The 23,002-nt window shown below is 45.2% G+C and overlaps 1 protein-coding gene across 7 annotated transcripts in view; it reads right to left on the reverse strand.

The window, feature by feature from the left end:
* Positions 1-23,002, reverse strand: part of SEMA5B (semaphorin 5B) — a 268,944-nt gene that overhangs the window by 201,102 nt on the left and 44,840 nt on the right. For 2 of the 7 annotated variants that reach the window (XM_030951858.1, XM_030951865.1), the window contains exon 1: positions 6,511-6,672. The exons of the other annotated variants lie outside the window; for them this stretch is intronic. The gene's annotated coding sequence lies outside the window, so the exon portion shown is untranslated. Of the gene's footprint in view, positions 1-6,510; positions 6,673-23,002 lie in introns of those variants that run through there. 7 annotated transcript variants of the gene reach the window in all.

Genomic DNA, 23,002 nt, shown 5'->3' on the forward strand with positions numbered 1-23,002 from the left:
CACCAAACAGCCTTCAGAGGGAAGACAGATCCTCACCTGCCCTTTCTACCACTGCTGAGAAAGTGGGAAACCAAGGTACTTTTTACTGAAGCAAGCCTTCCTTTCAAACATGCATTTCTGCAGAGCCTGGCAGGCTTCTTCCAGCCTCCCAAGAAAGCATTTCCAGCACACCCTGTCCCAAGACCCTCTGTTCCCCCTACACACACTCAAATCCCATCAAGGTAAACAAGTGATAAAACTTCAGGATTAGGTCTACTGACCTCAGAAAGAATTTTGCTCAAACAAGCATTAAGCCTGGAAGGATTTTGTCCTTACTGAGAGGCTTCTAAAGGTTTCCCACATAAGAGTTTCAGGAAAATGACTTGTGGAATTTACATCCCGCTTTGCTCCCTCAGACATTTTGGCAGCTTATCCTGGAGGACACCGGAGCTGGCACTCAGACAAGACGTCAGCTCACAGCCTAACAAATTATTGATTCTCTCCTCACTTTGAAGCAAGGCAACAACAAACTCCTAAATGCACTGCATCCTTCACTATCTCCCTCCAGAGAAATACCCATCTGTAACACTGGCAGTAAGGGGGTGTTTCCATCTCAGGCCATCTCAGGTGGACAGAGCTCTGTGCTTATGTATTTTGTTCTCGATGCCCAGGTGAGATTTCTGCACAGAACAACTTTCAAATCCACACTGAGACCCAGCGAGACATATATAGAAATATTTGAGTGCACATATATGCAATAGATTGACTTTGGAGTACAGAATGTGTCCAACAGAAAATGGGGTTAAGAGTTTGTTTTCCCCAGTATCACATTATTAAGCGATAAACAGAATTTTCCATGCGTCATACACTTAATGAGCTCCAGATTGAGGACACAAAAAGATCTTGACATTGGCTTGAAGAAACCAAATGTTCAAAATTATCTTGACAACTTGAGGCACTTCATCATAAAAGGCACATCACCACATGAGCATCAGTTTTTTGCGATTCCCGTTACTTTTCTGCAACTAATAGCAATGTGCCCCATGTTTTTCTGTTTTCCTCCAGCTCTCTTCACTGCCCACTCACTAGGGATGTAGGTTCTCCCTTGACCACTGCTCTGAAAGGGCTGCACCTTCTCCGGCTGCTGGTATCCCAACTCTGCAGCCCCAAATGCCAAAACTACCAGCCACCAAAAAGTGCTGGTGACTCAGCACTAGACTCATGTCACAAGCAGACTGAGGAGTAACATCTACTTCTACCTCTCTGGGTATAGTTGTGGGAGCAGCTTTCCCTTGTGTGAAGGGCTAGAAATGAGGCTATTTGATGGAATCCATCACGGACTGCCTTGGTGGGATATACAGGAGAGGCCAGGAGCCAAACCCAATAGCTGCAGCTTGCAGTTGTTCAATACATCTCGTATACAATGCCTCCCACTGCCTTGCACCAGCTCACATTAGGACTAGAAGGGGTCCCTTGGGCAAATTCTGCATTCTCACAACTTAGAATACAGATAAATCCAGCAGCTCATTTATTCTGCCTTGAAATGTTTCCCCTGCACCTGAAATCAATATGATCTTCATGCAAATTTTTACTACATGTGCTGCATGGATTCTAAACAGTCATTCAGTCGACACACCTAAATAGCTTGGAAAATGATATTATAACTTAGCAAGTCAATGATCTACAATTTTATATCTCCCTAAGCACATATTTATAAACAACACTATCAACATTGTTAAGGCTACTGTGTGAAACTCTTATACCATTTCTAAATGTATTTTTTTTGCAAATACTACTTTTATCAGAAATATTAAACAGCAATTTCTTTTGCTCCAGGCACACTTTTCTGATTAAGATTGATACAACAGAGATTTCAAATGTGCAAAATACTCTGTACCACAAATACTTTTTATTGTCCATATGAATTGCAGTATGTCCCAATTTCAAAAGACTGCTTTGCTTTAGATAACATTGCCAAGTTACTAAAAAAAAACATTAGCAGTGGACTGTTTGTGTCCCAGGGTCATAATAATGTATCCTGGTGATACTGAAACATCAAGGTGTAAACAATAAAGAGACAGAAGGATGTTGACCCAAGTGGCCAAGTATAAAAAAACCTGCATTTCTGAGGCAAAGCAGGATTTTGACCATGGGATAATACTGGTATAGGCACCTGCAGAACTAGGTGCCGATTTTAGCATTTGTCAGATGAATTTGCAAACTGAGTTCATATGTTGGGCTCACAGCAGAACAAGAGACCTCAACAGATGCAGATTCCTGCACACTGAAGAGGCTGGAATAATCACTCCTAGCCCCAAGGCAGAGAAATAGGAGAACATTTGTTTTCAATATTTAAATCAACTAATGCTTCAGGATATCTCATCATTAATACAAACACACATAATAACAGGCAGAGGATAGCACTGAGACAGACACCTATCCTGCTACATGGTTTTGCAGCCTTAAAATACCCTGGATAGAAATCAAATATGAGCCACCATTAGCTGCAGCAACATTTTTTTAGGAGATGGACTGATAGCAAGACAAGGCAGATCGTGAATCTTTTATTGGGCTAATATATAAGCTGTAACACATGAGCCTTCAGGCCAAAGAAGTCTTCAGGGGGCTGCCAGCAGAAAGAACATTTCTGGCCTGAAATCATCTCAATGTTTCGAGCCAACACAAAGTCTCTACCTCTGCCCATTTTATCTCAAGCAGCTGAAAATATTTTTTTGCAGCCTGTTTGTGACAGTGACAATGACAACCTGCACAAGCCCAGCAGGCCCAACAGAAAAGTCCTTACTGCTTAAGTGCTCTGTTTGGTCTCTGTCCACCCAGGCTATTTATGGAGCAATCACAGGGACACTCACAGCCCAGTCACGGTGACAGGCAAGTTTTGCAAGAAGTACAGCCACAAAATTAGCAATTCTCTGCAAAAACACACAAATTCTTTCCCCTGTGATGAGTACTTGGGTGTCCCTGGAAGTGACCATTGCAAATCTCTTGCAATTACAGTGCAACTAAAGGGAGGAAAAATACTGTTGTCAAGGTGCTTCTCAGAGATGAAGGGATGTGGCCAGGAGTGACTTCCATCTCTTTTGATAAGGTTTCCATACAAACATAAGGGCCACTTAGCAGAGACTTGAACAAGGTGTTTCCAAGCTAAAAGACTGAGGGGGTGTTGGTTGAGTTAAAAAGCTGGGCTCTGAAATTTGGCACTGCAATAATTCAGTTCCTGCAGAGACAATCATAGGAGCCAAAAAGAAAAACAACTTTATTGTTGTTCACATAATATCACAAAATTTGTGAAGCACAGAGGGTTTAAGCAATCTGGCCACCAGGATCAGAAACTTAACTGTGATCTCTTGCATCTGCAAAACACCTTTTGCAGCAGAAAATGGGGTTGATTTTTCAAGTCTCTAGGAAGCACATGAGTACTGAAATAGGGTTTCCATCAGCAGTAAGGCTGAAGTGGTCAGAAAATCTTTGGAATTTTTTTTTCCTTGAGCCAAAACAATTTGTGGTACCTTATCAGTCCTGCTAAAATTGCGTCTGAAAGACAAAAAAGGGAAGAAAACTGGGAAACTTATGAAAAGGGGAAAATCAGACATGGAGAAGCTTTGAGAAACATAAAACATTCTGAAATAAGGTTTTGTTTCTGCATGTTCTATATTATGCATCTGAAGATAAACATTTCTTAAAACAAAGCATTTCTGTGAACCCCACACAAAGCTTCCTCCCTCACCTAAGAATTTTCTTTCCAGTTTTGAAATTGTCTGTGTTTGATCCTCTTCAGAATAAGTGCAAACATTAAAATCCTCCATAAAACATAGCTTTTGTCCATACCATAACTTACACCTAAAACTCCATTCTTCTTTGTAGGGACAATGTACCTGAGCAGTTCAACAAATATTCTGTGACTCTTTATTAGGCATCTAAATATTTTTTTTTAATATAAACTCATCTGGAGAGGAAGACATGAAGCCAGATAGCACTAAGCATACACCAGACTGCATTTTCAGACAAGCCCGTTAGAAGCATAAGGCTATGAATAATCTGATCCCAACTATCCCAACAAACAGGAGAAATAATGAAAGCAAAGGGGAGAGGGAAAGAATTCAAACAAGCAGTGTATGTAAGATAAGGACAGTGCCAGAGCACCACTGTAGTGTAGCCAGGCTGTGGCAGGCGATAACATTCACTCCCCAGAGAAAACTTCAGGTTTATGACAAATCAAGGATGATGCTCAACAGCCATTTGATGAGCTCTGCAACAGCTGCTGAGGTCTGCATGCCACTGCAACACAGCTGGAAATGCACGGTGCCACAGCATTAACTGGATAATGACTCAGGGCTTGCCAAGCACTGAGTATCAGTAACTTTTTCTGATGAGTTATTTGTGTCCATAATCAGCTGTGAAACTCTTTAGTAAAAATGTTCTCTGAAAAGTAGGATTTATCTGCAAAGCAAGCCACTGTTGTTAATAAAGTTGTCTGACCTCAAAGCCTCAACAAACCAGTCTCAAAACCATGTTGCAGGCTTAGGGCAATTAAATGTTTTCCCAGTGATGGAAATTTAAGGAATATTTGAAAGACAGAAAACATGGTAAATGAATTAAGTGGTGGACTTTTGAATATGAAATAGAAGATGTGCTGGGAGAGCAGAAGAACTACAATGCACCCATGACAGTAGGATCAAGGATGAAGTATTTTACATCACTGGAGGGCCATTTTTGACTTGGAAAAAAATCCTAATAGTGCAATCACATCTTGATTGTAAGACATCATGTGCTCTGATAAAGGCTGGCACCAGCTTTCCCAGTGAGCAGAATCCAAGGAACAAATTGTGGCACAGGCAGTTCCAGTTCCCTCAGTCTTGCCAGAGAAAAGCTGTATCCACTTCACTGCAAGAAATGTTAAGCATCAGGCTGTGTGCAGCCACCCTACAGGGAAAACAAGGGGCAGAACCAAGCTTGTTGCTTCCCTTCACTCCATCATGGGGAAATGAGCCAGGGCAGGAGAAAATATTGTGGACAACACAGTGGGGGATTAGACTCTACTCCCTGTGTCCAGGGACAGGTCAGGCCAACCCAGCTCTTCTAGTTTGGCTTCTTTTTGTGCATAGAAGAAAATCCCTGGCACAGCTCTCAGCCATAGGGTGTCTCCTTCCATTGAGTGATTGCTCTGGCCAGTTACAGAGGGGCTCTCAGCTGGTGGGGAGCAGTGCTGCAGTCGTCATCACCATTCCTGGAACCAGAACCAGCAGCAGCTGCCGTGTTCTTGGGGAGCCCATGAATCACTGCCCACAAAGAGGCGACAAGGGAGGGTATGGCAGGTGAGGATGATCTGCAGAAGGAAGGCAGAGGTACATTCCTGTCTTTGCCTAAATACATGAAAAATCAGCCTCAGTCCAGACTTAAGACGTGCCTCATATCGCTACTTACCAGTCTTTTCCCATCCCTCACAGGTCAAAGGCATCTGCCTTAAAGAATGTAAATTAAGTAACAATAATTGCCTTCTTTATTATACTAATGCCCAGAGCATGGAAAGGGGGGCAGCGGAACCTAGCAGAATCTTACTCTGATTTACATCAAATACCATTTGTACTTTTCACTGGCTGCCTGAGGGAGAGGAAAACCACAGAATGAATATGGGGGGTCTTTGTCATCACCAAAAGAAGAGAAGCACAAGAAAAGAGCAGATGGGAGAGGATGAAAAGAGAAAAAGGAAGTATTTCAGAGAAGTGAGTTTATAGCTGTTGTTTCTTCAGCATTTCACAGGTTCAGATTGAGCACATATGCTGAGGAAGGAGAGGAGGTTTCTACAGCCAGCAGCAGAGGCTGTGGTACTTTTCCAGGGGTTTCCACTACTCGGAAGCTGAGTCCTAGGAACTGTTCCATAACAGACTTCCAGGAATGACAGTGATGAGAGCACCAGTTTTGCAAACATTAGAGGAAATGGACTCATTTTAATGGATTCTCAGCATGTTTAACGTGGCTAGTCTTGTACTGAGGGTAGGGACAGAGCCCACACAGCCCACAAAGATGGAGCATTTGCTACAGATGCCTGCTCATGTAGCTGTACCAGTGAGTAATGAAAGAGCCTGTTGGTGCAGAAGGTTCTCCAACAGGAGCTGCAATGCTGAGAAAAGCTGTTTTCCCCACATTTTCCTTGGACAACCTGGCAATGACTATACAGAGCACAAACCCCTCTTACTCTCCTCACATGACAGGTGTGTCATGCTGAGCCCTCACAGAGACCATGGCAATCAAGCAGAACAAAACAACATCCAGCCTGGTTGGACTGTCTCCTCAAGCAGCCTCAGTGGTAATCAGGCCTTTTATTCCCTTGTGCATGATGACCCATCAGGAGAAACCATCATTGGCAATGCTCAATTTTATCCCAAATCTTGCACTGGCTGGTCATTTCTTTAAAGCACTGGTTTCTATAGTTACACAAAAATGAGTGCTGTGTCTGGCTCCTAAGGAAATGAGGCCAAACGTGCAGTATGACTTTCTCCTCTTCCTACTAACCTGAGAACTCATGGACCAGCTTTTATCCAGAGCAGAGAAGAGTGGAGGCTCCCAGGATAAGAATGTTCTCACAAATTTCATGAATACAAGCTCTGGACAGGATATAGCTCCAGGAAAGGCTGAAATGTGAACTGAGACTGAGGAAGACACAGCTCTGCCTGGCTACAGAAGCAAAACAAAGAAACAAAATTCAGCCACATTAATTTCAGAGAAATTACCTTTCCCAAACATAAGGTTTAGAAACCATTTGTTTCTAAGGATCATTGAATTAATAATCATGAAAACCAATGGTTTTTCCAAAAGTTATTTTCTTTCCCATCATTAATTCAGCCTCTTTGAATTGCTAAAGATATGTGCACATGAATGGCAAACTGAATGTGTCCTACAAGGGCCACATCAAGATGACGCTATAGAAAGGCACTACAGCACTCTTTGTCCCCTCACTAAATCTGCCCTGGGGATAAATCCAACCCATACCGATGGGATTTAGTCAAAACCCACTGCAGACCACAGCAGAGATAAAGCTGGCATTTCTGGTATTGCCTCAGCTAGGGTGGTTTAAGATGCCAATATTTCAGGCTTCCTGAGCAGGTCTACCGTTCAGCTTTCATTTACATTGTCACTGATAGAGGGGGCACCCACAGAGAATTAGAGCTCTGAAAATATCTCCATGCAGACAGGGCCAAAGAGGCCTCCTCCTCATGGTGATTTACTTCACTGCAGCAATGAAAATTCCTGTCTGGAACCAAGTGCCTGACTGCAAACTTACCACAGCTCCAGGGCTAGCAGAGTCAAAAGGTCACATTATTTATTTGTTGCTCTTCCAAGATCACTTTCCCATGAACTAGATGGATTCTCAAATGCCTTCTATTGCACAGAAGACTGTGATTAATCTAAGTCTTGGTTCAATTTGGGACTAGCAGTGTCTTCTTCAAAAAACTCTGTCTTAAATTCACTCCTTGGATTCTTAGAAGTTTTAAAACTGGACAATTAGTTTTAAAGTAGAATATATAAGGTCTGCTTTTGCTAAGCAAGTCTAATGACTGCAGAAAATAAATTGCTCTAATTCTTAATTTAATTCTTTGCCCAGCAGAGGAAGAATTCCACACTCAGGATCTTCAGCTGTGCTTTTTCCCCTCCCAGTGTTGACACATGGAAGAGGTCTGTTCTGCTCCCAGTCCTGCTACCCACCCTGTGTGCTGTTGCATGTAAAACTCAAATTTCACGTGTGTTCTGTCAGCTAATAAAAGTGCTTCTCTGTCTCTGAAGTGTGGTGTTATTTAATTTTTATGTAATATAATAGAGCATGATTTTATACGATCTCCCATAACTTTCTCTTCTTCATAAAGCTGCAGTTCCTGGAGCCATGTTGTTACACAAAATTCTCATCAGACCAAAATGTAAAAAAAAAAGAAAAAAAAAAGAACTAAGGAAAAAAGCTTTTAATGCTCAGAGTAAGAAAGAGGAGATTGCAAAGGTGAAAATACCATAGGTTCAAAAACCAGAGAGCCCTAGCAAATCATGTTACAGCAGTTTAACACATCACCATCCCCAGATGGCTGCCTCAACCATTTGCTAGAGGTTTCCATTGCTTGAGGCAATGGGCAGAGCAGAACATGTGTCTGCACTTAAGCACAACAGCTTAGAGCCAGAGATCTCAGTGCACAACCATCAGCCTCAGGTTTGAGCTGAAGGGGAGGTTTTGCACAGAGCTGGAGGCAGCGCAGGCTTATCTGCCCTTCTGCCTATTCTGCCATGGAACAGGGGCCCTGACAGACAGTGGAGCCACATCTCTGGCTCTCTGGCCCCAGGTTCCTGCACCCTCATTTTGCACCCAGCATTTCACACAAGCTGTTTTGGAAGCAGCAATGCTCATGCTGCCATAGGATCCAGGTTAGGATGGCTTCCCTGCTCAGTCACCCCATAACCCCAGCTCTTCGAAGTCCTCTGTAATCCCACCCTGCCCTTGCAACATCCCTCCTCCAAATCTCCTGACATCCCCTCATGACAGACTCTGTCCCACAGCCCCAGCCAGAACATGGGTTTCTCCCCAGACAGCCTGCCATGCAGAGCTGAACGCTGCCAAAGCTGACAGCCCAGCCCAGTCAGCCACCATGGCACTAAGGCAACTGCTTCTCCATGGAGGCACTGATTTGGCTCCTTGTCCTCCACCCAACTATAGCATTTTCATTTTTCAGTCACAGGAATGCTTCTTGTCCCTTTCCAGGGGAGTATCTGTGCACCAGGTACCATCGACAGCAGTGATCCAGTGATCCAATTGCTCTGCAAAAGGAGCTTGGGGATGCAGATGTTGGCTGCACATAACGTAGCCATGGTTTAAACTCTTGCCCTTGGGGGTTTACTCCCCCCAAATACAACACTAATTCTGAGATTGCCCTTCCACCCCAAACACTCATCAAAACATTAATAAAGCATGAGGTCTTATATGCTAAAATGGGCACATTCCCACTGGGAAAACAGCCATCCCAGAAGTCTCAAGCCTGGCAGGAAACTGGCTTTCCAAGAGCCTGGAGTTATGTGGGACAAGCTAAGTGATGCTACTCAGCAACTGTTTCCCAGAGAAATACCGCAAGGGCCATGACAAGGCCAACAAAGACTAAAAATATCCCAGAGTTTAGCCCAGGCTCTACATATTGTTCCATTTAATGTGCCATAATTAAGCTTTCTGTCCACATAGAGAGATGCATGAAGTGCAACACCACCGTCACACAACTGGGAGCAGTGATGCATAGGAGATTCAGACACAAGGGGATAGTGCCGCTGTTCAACACAGAAGACACCAGAGTTGCAGGGATAACAGCAAATCGAGGGGAATGCCTCAGAAGGAAAAGATCTCCTCACAGGATAATGGGAATCTGAAGTAAAAATTCAGCAGTTTAGGTGGATCCCAGCAATTTGGTGAGGGTAGCTGCCTTCAACATTTAAATTTCTCTGAGTAATGTCTACAAATTGTACTTATCTGAGACTGCAAGCATCTGTTTAAAGCAGGCTCTAATTTGAGACATTTTTCCCTTTGATAATATGACGGCATCAAATTCCAAAGTGCTAAAAACCAGACAAAAATCAAGAGCTGAGATGCTGCAAGATGTGACATTTTTCATATAACAGCAAGCCAGTCTGACACTCTCATGGATCCCAGCATGCTGTTATTATGTGAAGCTCTACTGCCATTGATAATAGTTAAAGGATGGCAGTTGTGTTTCAGGAGCCAAAAATAATTTTAAAACCTTGCAGTGCCTTTAAACAAACGTTACTGAAACCACCTTGTGGTCCTTGAATTCCCATCGGGCAGACACTATACCCTTCATGTAACCCCTGGCTGCTGATTAATGAAACTTGGCAAAGGGTAAGAAAGCCATGCCAAAGGCAGCACAAAATCCCAAGTTTCTTCAAATCCTAGGGGTGAAAATGCACAGACAACAACAGCACCCCCCAATCATTTCCTGACTTCACTTAGCCAGAAGTTTGAGATAAGAGTGCTCAAATAGGCAGTGCTTTTCCCTCTGTGTTTCTGACAATGGCTCCACATTCAAAGCAATCACAGCCATCTCCTGTGTACAATTACAGCCTTTTACAGTCTCACCTTGTCTAACTCCCCACCACGGACCACAGGTCTAGTCAGACACTACGTGCATTTGCAGTAAGTTTTCATGTAGTTTCCTGGATCTCTGCCTCCTGTTGGAACTCTGCTGTCTACAAAGTTAACAGGCATGAAAAAGTTGGATACAATTCTCACGTAAGCTAAAACTGAGCTTTTTGGATCATTAGTGTTCATAGCACCTAATCATGCTACTGCAAGAATAACTAACCCTTTATGTTCTGCAGGTACTGGCCTGAGCTGCAAAAGCTGAACATCCAGTCTGGCTGTGTGCTCATGTTCTACATCACATCTCAGTTTTTCTGCTTTATTTATGACTAAAAAGCAATAATCCACATACCATGTGATCAGATAATCTATACTCTGGTTTGCTTGCTCTGCAGCAAGATTCAAAAGACAATATTCGGCAAGCAGCAGCATCCCAGCTTCTTGCGTACAAACCAGCAGCTTGGGACCACTGGTGCACAGATAGGTCAGAGCAACGCACTGCAGTAACCATCACATATAGCCAAGGTGACCTAAAGCAGACTAGCCCAAGTCCCAGATCTCATCTGGAACAAGAAGGAATGCCTGTTCAGCCAGAGCACTGCAGCACTGGAGATACCCCCAACACACCCTGAGCAGCAGAGAAGGGAGAAGAGCCGCGTTGGGGAGGGAGCGTAACTCACTGCCTGCAGCCAAGGGCAGAGCCAGTCCTGGTTTGCTGCTGCACTGTGGGGGTGCTGCCAGAGATGCAAAGCCCAGGAAAACACATCGAGATAAGTTTGCAGACAGCCTGACAAGTCAGTGCTAAAAATTACCCATACAGATTTCCCACCCTGTGCAAAGCCACAAATCTTCAGATCAACAATAGGGTGTGAGGGCAAATGGCTTGCTACATTAGAGCAGTTAAATTTTATGCTGTTTGGCCATTTGTAGACAGAAATCCTTTCAGGCAGGAATCTTGGATGCAAGTAATTGATTTTTTTTAGTCAACTAAGGGACATTGCACAAAATGTATCCTACGTGTCATACATTATAATATGTACCATGTGTCATCATAAATCCATGCTCCTCCCAAAGCTGCACCTCAGACCCATTGCTCAAAATCTGCCAGCTGTCCATGCCCGGTGGCAGTTTCCATTGCATTTGGTAGAGGGTAGATGGTCTGCATGCAGTGAAGCAGCAGAAAACCTGTTGAAGACATTCCAACATGTTTTTGGAATGTTTTCAACAATGTCTTCAAGGCAGCAGTGCAAAAATCCCAATCCCAGTTCTGCTTTTGATTTCCTCTTGTGACCCCGGTTAAGCATCTGTGTTCCAGCTTTCCCACCTGTGCAAGACCCCAGATCCTGGGGTTCTTGTGAAGATTACCTTCTATAAGGCTCTTAGGAGAATTAAAATAAAGTATTTCCCTTGTGGTTGCACAGATGTCCATGTGGAAGAGTCCTGGGCTTCTCAACATAAATGCAACTAAGAGTTTCTGCAGTACTGCAACCATGGTCTACAGAAAGGACCAAAACCTGTATTTAAAGAAAAGAATGAAAGGCTTTTGGGAATCATTTTCCCAGCACCTAGGATGCTGCTGCTGGGAACTTGTGCTCTGCAGAACTTTACAGGATGATTTAAGAATGCTCAAAACTCCATTTTCCTGTATAAAAGAGTGAGACTGGGAAAGCTAAAAAAGAAGACTGGGATGACAAAATGCAGAGAGAAAATATCAGACAGGGACTGTAAAAGAAATGTGAAGTGTTTAATATCTAGGGAAGGCAGGGCAAGATAGGAAACAATATCCAAGGTATGAAAACCAGAAAAAGCCGGGCTTTAAGAAATCCCAATATATCAGTGAGTGAGCAGGAGCTCCTCTGGGAAGAGGTCTGAAAGAATTAATTCAACAGTGAAGTGGGAAAAGGTAATGAAGAAAGCACTGGTGTGACACAGACTGCTCGGAAAAGTCATGGTGAAAGTGCTCATGAAGTGCACATTGTTAATTACCACTGAGCAAGCTCCCACTATGCCAAGCCGCAGGATCACAGAGCCTGAGCAGATGGGTTTGCTGACCATCCCATCACAAGCCATGGCTGCACACCAGAGAATACACAGGGGCTCATAGAACAAGTGATGACAAAAGGTTGGGCGATGGGAAGAGAAAGAGGGATCTGTTCATCCTCTTTTCTCCCCATGGAGCTACACACTGTCCTTGCCACAGCAGCTCCATGGCTACCAATGCACCAGGGCAGAAAGCAGCAGCACAGACCCAGGTGCCACATGCAGATCCACCATTTCTTGGTTGTCACACACTCAGCATCTGGCACGGCAGGAAGCTGGTCTGCAGTACCACACAGAGGCAGCTCCATGTGGCCAGATGTCAGGAAACACTGATCAGATGGCTGGATAACAATACATGGCACTGACCGAATACCTGTGATTACCAAAGCACTTTGTGAGTATGAACACACCTCTGTCACTAGAAGACAAATTAACATTTGTCCTCATTATACGGGAAGGAATTGAGACACGGAAAGGTTACGTGATTTGTTCTACACAGCAAAAGTGAACAGCAGAGCAAGGAAGATGATGACTGACAGACAGTCACCAAATTTCATCCACACTCCCTGGTTTTCCTCTGTTCCTGGCTGCGACAGACTGCAATACATTTGTACTGGCAGCTATGAGGAGAAAGTACAAAACACAGAGCTAGGACTGGGCACTCATACTGGTAACAAGTCTATCCAGCTTTGTGATGGCAAACTGTAGACAGGGAGAGGCAAAAGCTTTTGCAAAATGCTACCCATTTCAGAGCCAGTCCCTGGATGTTAGGAGCTGGGAGAAGACATTCACAGAGAACCATTTATTGCATGCACACACCCCACAAAGCAGCTAATTTTTAGCAGTGTCAGACCCAGCAGATGCACAGCTCAAGCAGGAATCCAGATCTGGGTTGATTTTCCGAAAGTCCCCACCAAAATCAGAAAAGAGACAGAAGTGCAGAGTGGACTTGTTACTAGCTGATACATATGAAGAGGGAACTTGAAACAATTCAGTTCCTGGCATACATACCCTGCTTAGGGGCTATTTTCAAACCAGCAAGAAAAAGATAATAAAAATATTTCCTCCATGGATCTGGACTTCTCTCCCTTCCTGTAATACTTTTGCTGTGCTTGCCAGATTGGAAACTGCTTCTGGCCAAAATGTCCCCACCAGGAGCAGAACAGAAACTAAGGTGTCTGGTAATAGATATCACCTAGTAACAGAGAAAAGAGTTATTTCACTTGCAGTCCTTGCTGGTATCTCTGATGGACCCGGAAAGCCAAGCATTCAGAAGGTGAATTCATAAATCCTGGTTTGAACTTCTGACATCTCCCTCACTGCTGAGCATCAGCCTCGCTGTGGGCTAACACTGGGTGCCTCATTCACCTTGGCTTTGTACCCTGTGAATTCACTAAGCCTGGGGTGCCCACAGGCAGCTTCTGAGCTGCACACTCAGAACTATTTCAGACCCAGCCCCCAGGCTGAGCAGGTTACACTGCCAGCAGTGCAGCAGATATAAGCATAAGTCACTGCTGCAGGTGAAGTGAGCTGGCTGTCACTCATTTCTCACCCTGAAACTCCTTTGCATGCCCACTCCAGCCTTGTCCTGCAGCAGAATGGTCACACCTTTGCAGATCTTGTCTCTTCTCCCATCACTGAACTAGGCTCAGCTCCCCCTCCAGCTCCCCAAGGCATGCTGTATGTATTTCATGGCCTTCAGCCACATAGAGAATTTGGACTGTCCAGAACTTGTAGAGTCAGGAATCTTGGCCATCTCTAAGTTCAGCTAATGAAAAGGAAAGGAGCAACGCTAGGTCTGGACACAGCTGCAGTGCTCTGGAAGGGAACTACTCAAAAGCACAGCTGCTCCTTCCCCACATGACAGTGGCAGCAGGCAGGGACCTGCAGCCCCCTCAGGCTGCCCATTTTGATTTGCTCACACTCCATATCTTTTTTTAATTAGTGTAACTTACTGCAGAAAGCAAGCAGCAAAAGAAGATCCCACCCCAAGAGAAATTAAGGATTTCAATGAAAGAAGGTTGCAAATGTCAGGGTGCATATTAGGGTACAGAGAAGCCCACACAGGTGGCTACTGCATTAAAAGTCAGCATCTGCAAACTCAGTGTGGCTGAGTTTACTTTCTTGCTGTCTCTCCTCTTCCCCTCCCACACTTGATGGGAGAGCCTGACAACCTATAAAATCCAAATGCCAAGAAACAGCAGTCTTGTAATCATTTGTGCAAGTCAGGCTTACAGTTCAGGACAGAAGGAACTCCCAGAGCACCTGAGAAGCAAGAATGTCTCAACCCTCATAATCTAGAGCAAGCTCCAGAAAATTCACAGGAACTTCCCCTGCTGAAAACCAGCCCTCAGTACCAGGATCCCACAGGGCAGCTGCTCCAGCCTCCAGGCCTCCTTGTGGTTCCCCTACAAAAGGGAAGGAAACCTCAGGGAAATATCAATGAGCCAACTCAGAGTGAGGAGGCAGCCCCGTGAAAATCAGCCAGGAAGGAGCTCTGCAGCTGCTGGTGGGGTTTTGCTCACCATGGTCCCCAGGGCAGAGGGAGAGGTTGTGGGAAGGACAACCCCAAGGGCTGGCTGGGAAGGAGAGCTCCCTGATGGTTAATGTGTCTCTAAGCAAAGCAAAATCCACCTCATTCCACGGAGTAAAGGTGAAATGTAGACTCCACGTAGCCCCACATGGCAGTGAGAATGCTGCCTCAGCATGGACACTTTGACCTCTCTTCCAAGCATATGAAAACTATTGCGCCTTATCGGCTCTCCTCTGCTGGAAACCTCCCGCAATCCCATGCTGGGGACTTAGAAAGAGGTCAGGGAGGGAGAGTTTTACATGCTGAATCATTCCCAGACAAATCGTTTCCTTATTATACATGGCAGCCTCCCACGGACAGACTGCCAGAGGGCTCTCTGAAATCGTATTAGGTGCCTTTCCCTTGCTCCTCTTTATCCCCCCCATCATCCTTCTCTCATTTGAAACGTTATAGCTTGCAGTCCCACTGGAGAGGGTCTGGGGGTCATGAGCACGCAAACAGTCCAAGGGGCCCAAGGAAGGGAACAGCACAAAGGCCTGCTGTAAACTGCTCCAGGCTCAGCCACTCCTGCATGGGGCAGCTGCGCTCCCAGCTCACACTCATGGCTCACACTCACGGCTCACACTCACGGCTCATGCTCCCGGCTCACACTCACACTCCCAGCTCACACTCCCAGCTCACACTCCGAGCTCACACTCCTGGCTCATGCTCCCGGCTCACACTCCCGGCTCACACTCCCGGCTCACACTCCCGCTCACACTCCGCTCTGCTCCGCTCACACTCCCGGCTCACACTCCCGGCTCACACTCCGAGCTCACACTCCTGGCTCATGCTCCCGGCTCACACTCCCGGCTCACACTCCCGGCTCACACTCCGAGCTCACACTCCTGGCTCACACTCCCGGCTCACGCTCCCAGCTCACACTCCCAGTCCTTTGCGGGACTGGCAGCCAGATGTCAGGATCCAGCGAGCCCAGCGGCAGAGCCACCCTTCAGACCCGCAAGGCCTTTGCTCTGGCACGCTGCCGATCGCGCCTGCAGGTCAGGTGTGCATGCTCATACCACATCTACCCACACCCCGGGCTCTCTGGATGCAGACCAGGAGCCACAGAACTGTATTTCAAAGAGCATCAAAGGGGAGTTTGTTAATAAGTCCTGAGGAGGCACTTAGCTCTGTGCCATGCCGAGGCTCCAGTTGCAGCCTCCGGGCTGGAGCTGACTTGCACCCAGCCAGCCAGAAGTGTGGAGAGATGGGGTAATTCCCCCTCCAAACCGCACCGCCCTGCGTGGGGGATGGCTGGTGCTGGGAGGCTCCTTGCTGCCAGGGCTGCGTGCCCGTGTCTCCCGTGCTGCACCTGCCTGCGAGGGGAGGACGGGCAGCAGAGGAACACAGCTGCGGCTCCAAACCCCTCCGTGAGGCCTGGGGAGAAAAACAAGATACTCAACTTCACATGGGCAGTTTCTGAAGTCAGCACAGTGTCTTGATGGCATTACAGCAGCATTACTGTGCGCAGCTGGGGGTAAATTATTCCTTATGTAACTTTTATTTAACATAGCAACTTCCCTTGTAAACCACACTGCTCGGGCCCCAGTCACTGCAGGGACATTGCCAATTGAGGCTGTGACAGAAGTCATGCCAGATCCGAATCAAACATACAAACCCTTCTGAGGTTACTCAAAACGTGCTCGAGAGCTTTTCAGCAGGGCTGGGTCTGCAGACTCACAACATGTGCTTGGGCCACTTCTGGTTTGTTACTCAGATTCCTCTGCAAAGGAGGGCTGGGGCTGTCCCACAGCATTAAAAGGTTTCTATTTATTCCCACAGAACTGAATAGAGGTTCTCATGCTGCCCCTCCACTCAAATGCTTTGGAGCAACAAGAATCATTAACACATCAGGGAAAACAGAAGTCTTCTCCATACATTCACAATTTCCTAAAAATTGTATCATCAAACCTGGCCAGTAGCCATCTCTCTCTGCTGTTGTTTGTTTTCTCCTACCCTCTGTGATCTGCTTTGTCTTGGGGAGCAGCTGCCCCACAAAACTCTCTACTGTTTCAGGAGGGTTCAGCCCTGAGTTACTACCAGCTCCACAATGTTGTAACAGGTACAATATGTAAGGCTGACCTAGCACCACGAGGCCATTTAAAAGTGGCAAACTGCTTCAGGTTCCAGCTTGGAAGTGACTTGTCACCATAAGAACTCCATCTCTTGGCATCACTTCCAGCATGAGGCTGAACTCAACCCTTATATGGCTGTATATGACTCAACCCTTAACTCTATAGGACAGACACCCAAATGGTGAACCTTAACAGATGTGCTGTGAACCTCAGGTAAGTAAAGCAAGTCCCGGGCCTGGGAAATGAAACGAAAACTGCAAGACTTTTATTGCCTAGAAACTGCTCTGGAATCTGGACCCACAGGAATTTGCCCAGCACACACATAGTTTTTCCTATCAGCAGAGCACTTCATTATCCCTTGTGGCTGACACGGCACTGCAGCGTCACAGAGTCCTCACCTCCAGCACAACACAGAGACATTCAGCACAACTGTGAGAGTTCTCCCCAGAGAGGCATTCCTGCAGACACCCGTGGGGCACAGTTCTCACAAATCTGCCAAGCATCAGCTCTCCACCCTCTGATTCCATCTGTCTGAGGCCTGAATCAGCTCACAGTGGCCTCTATTCTTCCTGCAACCCATGGAGCCCTACTGCCCCATTACTGCATTAGGCAAAAGAAGCTGAGACCACAATTGTCCTGAGCAGCTCATATGCAAGACAAGGAAGGAAAAGGCTGGGGAAGGATTATCCCTACAATTGCAGTACTGAAAGGACATGGAGATTAACCAGCTCCTTGGGGTCACACAAGCAGTCTGTGGCAAAGGCAAGAATTAAACCAGAATGCTCCAAGTCCTGTGCTAGTGCCCTTACCACAGGCCTTTCCTCTCTGCCTCTAATGGAGTGTCTTCACCTTTCAAGGGCAAAGCAGGGAAGGTGGCAGTGCTGCTTTGTTCCCTTCCTGCAGCACAAGCAGAAAATGAGAGTTACAGCACAGCCAGGTGGGACTAAAAACAGAGCACTTGGAGCAGCAGTGTCAAGTGGGCAAACTTTTTTGGCAATTAATGAAGATGTGCTACAGCCAGAGACCTCCTTTCCCCCAGCTGCAAGCTGCTTCCAGCTCCTGAAGTGTTTGGATCACTTCCCCATTCCCTCTCTGTAGCATATCTGGCAGAGTTATGGAGATGTGGACATTTGAGCAAGCAGAGCTGATTTACCTTCACTTGCTTTCCTTCTCACAGTGCCTGCATCCCCTCTGAACATCTGCTTTGTGTTTTATAGCAGTTTTAATTTGGAGCAGTGCTGAATGCTTACTAACTTTGGCTTTTTCTTTGAGTTCCACAGTGAGGCTCCAACACTATTTTTTATTTCTAACTGGACAACTCTGCCAGGGCAAACCTGAAAGCACAACTGAGGCAGGTAACTGCTGACACTCTGCAAGTGTTTTGAGAGAGTGCCCACACAATCCTTTTCCTCTTTGTTTCCTCCTTGAGAGGTGGGACAGAAAGAAGAAAATGCATTTGATCTGCCTAAATTGTGAGGCTATGGTGATGTGTGACTACATCTCTTCTTCAGCAGAATGGGCCAACCATATTTTTAAAATCAGTCTTGAAACATCAAATTAAGAAACTCAAGTCATATAATCAAAGCAGAGACTGACCTATGCATCCCTGAGTAATTTTTGTCAGGGCCAGATATTTCAGATGACCACTATTCACTCTCTCTGCTGACAGAATTTAGCTGTCATATCTGGAGGTTTCTTAAATGTAAACCTCACATCAAAATCACATGAACAAGCCAACTTTATTAGTCTGGAAATGAAACAAAATGTCTACGATTTCTGATTTGATTTACATCCTGAAATATACATAAAAGTGACTGATAGACCAGTGTAGGCTTGGCACAGGGCAATCATAATGTTCATTTTCATAATCCTGAAAGTCCTGATAATAAAATAAATAAGCCAATTTCTCTGTGAAGTGGTAAAGAAACAAAGCAATTGGCATCCAACATTCTCCGCCCAGCCTCAGACTGCCTTTCTACAGAAAATAGGTTGTTTCCAAACAAAACCACTTTCCAAGCTTGCCACAACAGCCCTGCTTCATGCTTTAAAAAATTTCTGCATGCATTCAAGCCTCCTTATGCACTTTGGTGGAAATCCTATGCTCTCCATGAGAGAGACTGAACTTGGAGCCAGTCAAGTTTTCAAACTTTGTTTTGAGATCAGCTTCACACAGTACCAGGGCTCCAGGCAAGAACCTCCCTGAGTGTAAGCCAGACAGATCAAAGGCTGGTTATGACCCTTTATACAAGCTCAAGCACAGCAGAAACGATGAGCTTTGATATAAAAACAGGGGAAAATCATTACAGTGAACATCTGAACTGCCATCAGAATCATCAGTACAGTTTTCCATATGTCACTATGTCATTACATCACAGTTTGGTGGACAGGAGATGGGTCGATGACCAAGTCTATTTCCAGTCCTAACATCCTCTCCTTAGACTGAATTCAGTCTTCATTTAACGAGCTGCAGTTTTAATGATTTACTTCCAAGGATACCAAGTCTCTAGTTGTTTTTTTTTTTATGTGACTTGAGGCATATGTTAAATAGGATCATAATATTTACTTACCTCACCAAAGTAGTGGGAGATTTAATGAACCAACTTGCACTTGAATGCAATACAAAAAGATAATGTCTGAAGCAGTTTCAGGCACTACCCTGAACCTCCCCATTCTGTTATTAAGGCTCAAAAAAAAATCACATATTTTTGGGATGTTCTTTCTATTTTGTTCTACACAAAAAGGTAATGAACTAAAGGTAAAAGCAATAGAATCCAAACAGCCCCAATTTCCAATACTGCAAATTCACAGCAAAAGCAGGCTGGAGGGAATGCAGCTAATGTCTTTTTCATGTTGTTTTGTGTTTCAAGTCAGTTAATAAAGAAAAAAATTAATTAAAACTTTTGTCAATCACAACTCTGACCAGAAAAAGACGACAAAAGAAATCCACTGACTCTTCCTTTCCTTGTTCTATAAGCAGCATTCATTACAGTACTCAGGTAGGGTTTTTAAGGAAGTAAGTTGAAAATCAAAAAGGCAAAACTGACTTCTTGGTTGAAAACAACTCCTCAGTTGTGTTTGCAACTCATTTTGAAGATGTAAATGATTACTGTAAGTGTTAAAACATTATTCCTGACTTTACTGGGAGAAGAACTTCAGCACAGGTGAACCACTAGAGAGGAACAAAGCAAACTGGCTGGCAGTTCTGAAAAACTGTAACCCAAGAAGTGTCCACCATGTGCTCTGACCCTGCACACAGGTGGGTCTTTTATCTTCAAGCAGAAACTTAAGGCACAGCTATGAGAAGTAGACTTATATAGCCATTTTAATCCTCACACTTGAAAGCATTATTTACCCAGAACTCTGCATTACTAGATCTGTTTTCCATGATGGGACATGGGTGGGGAACACACGAGAGTTAAGGCTGTAACTGGATGATCAAGTCCCAGCTCAGTATTGTGGGCACATCACTGTGCTGCCTGTCCTGGTCACACCAGGGAGTGCAAATGTGCAGGAAGACCTGGCCAAATCACTTTTAAAAAAATCACTTACAGACCGAGGTCTACAGCAAAAACTAAGGAACTGCTGTCTGATCAAAAAGGAGACAAGACCAGGAGGATCATGCCCCACTTGGATGGGAAAGAAGTGTCTTATTCTGCCTGGACCAATCCTCCTCTGAGCATTTATGAATCCTTTCACCTACATCCACCCATCTCAGCTGTTTGCCTATTCTTTAATATCTCCAATAAAACATTAATTTAGGAGCACTCAGAACAGAAGTCAATCAAACAGGAAGCACTCACTCCTCTCCACGCCTTCCCAAATACAAACAGCTTTTTCCCAGCGCTCAGTCAACATCCCAAACACTCCTCCCTTTCTTCAGGAAACACCTGAGCAAACAGGTGTGTCTAACAGACTGCTCTCAAGTCCAGCAAATCCCCTGGAAAGTAGCTCATGGCTAAGCTGTCCTGTCTAATAGTTGATCCCTTTTCCATCCTTGGGTGAAGACAGGACTCATGGGAGACCCAGCAGGCAGTTCTGTGTAGACCAGAAGCTCTGGTTTCATTTTCAGATCTGGGTTGTTGACCTGTGGTGCACTGGCACAGGTCTGTCAGCCTCTGCTTCCCAAAGTGCATTCACTATTTATACAGCAAGCCCTTGGGAGAGATAACACTGCTGTATAAATGAGGGAGGACAGGCTGTGACTACATCAAGCAATTTAGGAGCAGTGTTAAAGTGCAGGAAGGCTGGGAGAGCTACCAATGCCTTTTTAGCATTTTCCCATCTTGGAAAATCTGCAACCATCTGAAGCCATCTCCCAGGATGTGTTTGTAGCTGCCTATTGTAACAGATCCTGGCTTCCTGGGTGTTAACCAAAACAGCATAAATACTAGAAGGCTGAGAGCTGTCTCAGAAGATCAAATAATTTCCATCTGTACCTCAGCAGAGTATTTGAACCCAAGGCTACTGAAATGAATGGCTGATATCAGACATCCGCTGCACGACCCACATCACTCTCCCACACTGCTTTGACCTCAGATGAAACCATTTGCAATTTTACTTCTTCCGCAGTGGCAGGGATTAATGATTGATCATGGACCTTCACCATGAATCTCTGGGCTCCTGTCAGCCAGTGTCACAAACTTAACATTATCTAATTGTAAGTTTTCCCATTTAATTGCAATATACACCTGCTCAATGTCCCTCTGTGTGTGAAAAAGCATCATACTTCATTTAAAAAGCCCTCATTTAAATTCAACAGCTAGCTGCACAGATTTAACCATTAAACTGATTTATGTTGCATAAAAGATCAAACCAGATCGCACCTTGTGGCCAAATCAACCATAAAAGGTTTCTGTAAAGATCATTAATTCACCTCCCTGGGCAGTTAGTTTAGCAGTAAATATGACTTAGATGACTTTATCCAGTTAACCTTAATCAATTTGTTATTATGATTAGTCACCCTAAATAACAGAAATGTGAGAGGGGAAGGTGCTACAGTTCAGACCTTGGTAATGAACAGGCTGCTGGTGTGCTGACCCCAGATTCCCACACTCCTAGGAAACAGGAATCCATCCTCTGCCTGCACCTCAGGGGACCTCAGCCAACCCGTGCTGGGGAGAGCATCTCAGAGGCTAATCCTTTTCAGTGGCCTGCAGGTAGGCAGCTCCCACCATCACAACTCAAGAAAGAGAAGAAGGGGCAGAGGGGGACAGAAGGCAGGAACAGCCCATTCACTTCATGCTATGAGGAAAGCTGGCCCAGTCGTCCACATACCAGCTTGAAACCTGGCAAGGTTTAATTTGGCAGACCTTGCTCTGTCACAGACTGCGACAGTGACCTTGGCCAAGGTATTTCATCTCACTGTATCTCAGCTCCCCAGCTGTTAGGCAGAGATGACAGTGCTTCCATCTCTCACAGGAGTGGTCTTTAAGTTTGTGAGGCATTCAAACATCACAGCTCTGGGAGCCATAAAAACTCCTTAAGTAGGTAGATCCATCACCCTGGATGCTCCGTTCTCCTCTCACCCTGCATGGCTCCATTGACTTCAACCCATTTAACCTGTCATGGAGGACGTGAAATCAGATTCAGGCCCTTGATCTGGCAAAGGGATGGCCTCTTCCTCAGAGTCACTGCAATAACCAGCAGAATGGGACCCAGTGGTGTCTACAGCAACGTAAGTGATCATCAGTACTAAAGGAAATAGGCCCATATCTCGGCCACCAAAGTCATTCACACCTGAGCAAAGCACATTATACTGACAGCCATGCAAACTGCCGGTATCAACTGACTGCCTTTTACACCAGTTTGGAAATAGACAGAAGAGAAAGTGAGAAGGGGCTTAAATCGTAACACTCATACTGGTATAGGTCAGCAGTAAATTCATGCAGTCAGTGGAACAGTATTGGTGTAAGCAAGAAAACAGGATTGAGGTGTTTGGGTGTCTGAGCCCATTCTTCCGCAGGGCAGAGCCCTGCTCCTGTCACAGATGCACTTGGTATGCAGTCAGCACATCAGTAAATCATCACTCCCTGCATGAAAGGGCTCATTCTGTCTGTGTGCATTTCTCTGTCTGTGTGTTCGCTCTCATCAGCGCAAGGAAAGCACTTTATCCTTCATTTTTATGCTCAGCCACGTGCTTCTCCAGCCTTCCCACGTTGTGCACACAAGTAAGAATGTAGAACACTTCTCTTTGCA

The sequence above is a fragment of the Camarhynchus parvulus genome, chromosome 7 (genome assembly GCF_901933205.1).
Source record: "Camarhynchus parvulus chromosome 7, STF_HiC, whole genome shotgun sequence".
Lineage (NCBI taxonomy): Eukaryota > Metazoa > Chordata > Aves > Passeriformes > Thraupidae > Camarhynchus > Camarhynchus parvulus.